This window comes from Pistacia vera, unplaced genomic scaffold, assembly GCF_008641045.1.
Source record: "Pistacia vera cultivar Batoury unplaced genomic scaffold, PisVer_v2 Contig243, whole genome shotgun sequence".
NCBI classification, from domain to species: Eukaryota; Viridiplantae; Streptophyta; class Magnoliopsida; order Sapindales; family Anacardiaceae; genus Pistacia; species Pistacia vera.
The window spans coordinates 823,028-825,723 of NW_022196050.1; the positions used below are offsets into that span (position 1 = coordinate 823,028).

Below are 2,696 nucleotides of genomic sequence, written 5' to 3' on the forward strand. Positions count from 1 at the left end.
AAATTGTATGAATCTTTAGATAAATGAGAAATGAAAGAGAAATTAGGAGAGTTTGGGAGAAGAAGAAAGAGACATGAGAAATGAAAAGTTTGACTGTTTGAGAGGTTTCTTCCTCTTAATAAAATGGAAAATGGACATCCAAGAGTCAAGAGGCAATAAAGTGGAAAAGGTAGACGGGCACAGGGACACTATAATTCATTTTGTTTAGAAAACAGGGACACTGTTTTTGACCCTTAGGAATAGTATTTGTTGCTTTGTTATATATATAATTTTGTCCTTAATTATTTACCTAAAAAAGACTAGGTATGTTATTAGGCTCCCCAGTTTTAGTTTATGTTTGTCAAACTCTGGATATTAAATGCATCTTGGATAGCCAACTTTGTGACTCAAAATGTCTATATGTTAGGACCTAGTATTGCATTTATGATTTATTTATCTGTTTTTTTTTTTTGGGTAATCCATGCCTATATGAGGTGTAAACGCCTCCCTCCACACTCTTAACCATACCACCGTTAAATAATGAAATTTATAATTAAAATCCTGAAGATGGACTGCATAATATGAAATAAATAATAATCTATCAACTAAAACCGGTATTAAATTCAAAATGGTTAGAAAACCCATAAAATAAATAAATAAATAAATATCATATATGAAGCATCACATATGGGACTTACATGGCATAGCCCCGATAACATTAGGGTGTGCTACGTCGCAAATTTATTGGTAACAAAATATCCATATTCCTAACTAGTTCTTGATTTTAGAAGAACTTTGTTAATCACTTGCCCAAAATTCTTGTAAGATGACCCATTAGGAGCCGTAGTTGCCTTTTCTGCCAACAATTTCCATTCCATTGCTTTCTTTTTCATCTGTTTGCCCTTTTCTCCATCCATCAATTCTCTCACAAGTCTTTCAATTTCAACTCTGTCAGCTTTAGATTCTAATTCCATGCCAAGATCCCATTTAGTCCTTAAAAACCAACAATTAGTCAACTGTTCAGAAAAGAATGGCCAACATATCATAGGCACGCCAGCACACAAACTTTCCATCGTAGAATTCCCACCACAGTGCGTTAGATACCCTTCAATCGCTGGGTGAGTTATAACTTCTTCTTGGCAACACCAACTTTCCAAGAAACCCCTTTCTTTGGTTTCTGTAATAAAATCCTGAAGGAGAACGGCTGATTCACCCTCCACCATATCAGACCTAATTACCCACAAAAAGGTCTTCTTACTATTTGCAAGACCCCAAGCAAATTCAACAAGTTGATGTTTTGTCATGGTAGTCACACTCCCAAAGTTAACATAGGCGACAGAGTTTGGTTCCTTTGAATCGAGCCACTCCATACATCTTGGTTCTGCGACCCAGTAGTTTAATCCTATGAAACTAAGAGCTTTATCATCTGGCACCTGATTCAGAAGATGCTGAAGTGGACCAATACTGTAGATACCAAGAAAAATGGAAGAAAGTGCTTCCAAATCAAAGGTATTGAAAATGATTGCAGATGCGTTAGAAGCATTCTCCATTCCGTCCATGCAGATATTTACCGCTATTGTCATTCACGTCAGTAGATCTGAATAAAGTTGGTAGGTCCTGTAATCTAATGCCTTCCATACCGGGTATCCAATCAATTGCAGTATCCAAAAACCCATTTGTCAAATAACTGGGATCTACAAATCAAAAAGAAAAGGTAAAATCAGTACAAAAAAATTTCAAACTACAAACAACGAAAGAAATATTATAGGTTATTACCTTTGAGAGGGAACAAACCCTTTTCTTTAAATTTCGAAACTGCCTGTAACCCATGAAGCCACAAGCACTGGCTGTCCATAAAAGAACGTTGGGAATATTTAACTCTTGAACAGCTTTAAGAGTGAAGCTCATAATGTAATCAGATACTATGCAAGTGACTGGAGGAACGTTTGACTTATATGTGTTGTTGAGTTGAGATAGAAGATCTTTAAAGGGAGCCAAGCAAGATTTCTTTATTGAAGCACAGAGAGAGGCAACGTTAAGTTTAGACTGAATATCAAAAGGAGGGATGCAATCGGGGATGGTCTCGAAACGGAAATGGAGATGCCATTGAGAGAGTCAGGGCCTTGGGTTCCTAGTAGAACACTAGGGATAAACTCTGTTTACAAAGGTGATGTGGAAGGCTGGAAGCCTCTGTAGTGCAAAAGTTTTGCTAGTTTAAGCATCGGAAGTACGTGGCGTTGACCTGTGAATGGAACACAAATTGCATGAGGACGAACATTTTCTGAACGCAACACAGAACCCATGTGTCACTTAATTCAACTCAACTCTTTCTCGATCTGTGTTTTTTTTTCCTTATTAACTCAATGCTTATGGTACGATCTCCAAGGTTATTTTATAGATGGAACCTGGTCTCCTACTCACTCAAAGGTTTCGACAATTTCAACTTGATCTAACCAAGAATTTGACCATATCAAATAACATAAATAACTTGCCCACCAAACAATCTTAGAGATATTCTCAAACTAAGGAAGTAAAACCATAACTAAATAGAGAATCTAAGTGTAAGGACAATCCAAAGGAGGATTGAGATCCCTCATTCTCCTAAAACACTCCTTCTTCTACTTGGAAAAGCCTCACACTGAATTTTCCAAGGACAAAAACGTGATGTCCTTATTTGATATAACTTGCTCATCAAACAAATTATCTTAGGGATATAA

General features: G+C 36.6%; 1 pseudogene; it reads right to left on the bottom strand.

Moving 5' to 3' along the window:
• Positions 1–746: 746 nt before the first annotated feature.
• Positions 747–2,282, bottom strand: LOC116131795 (annotated as a pseudogene).
• Between the last annotated feature and the right edge of the window lie 414 nt (positions 2,283–2,696).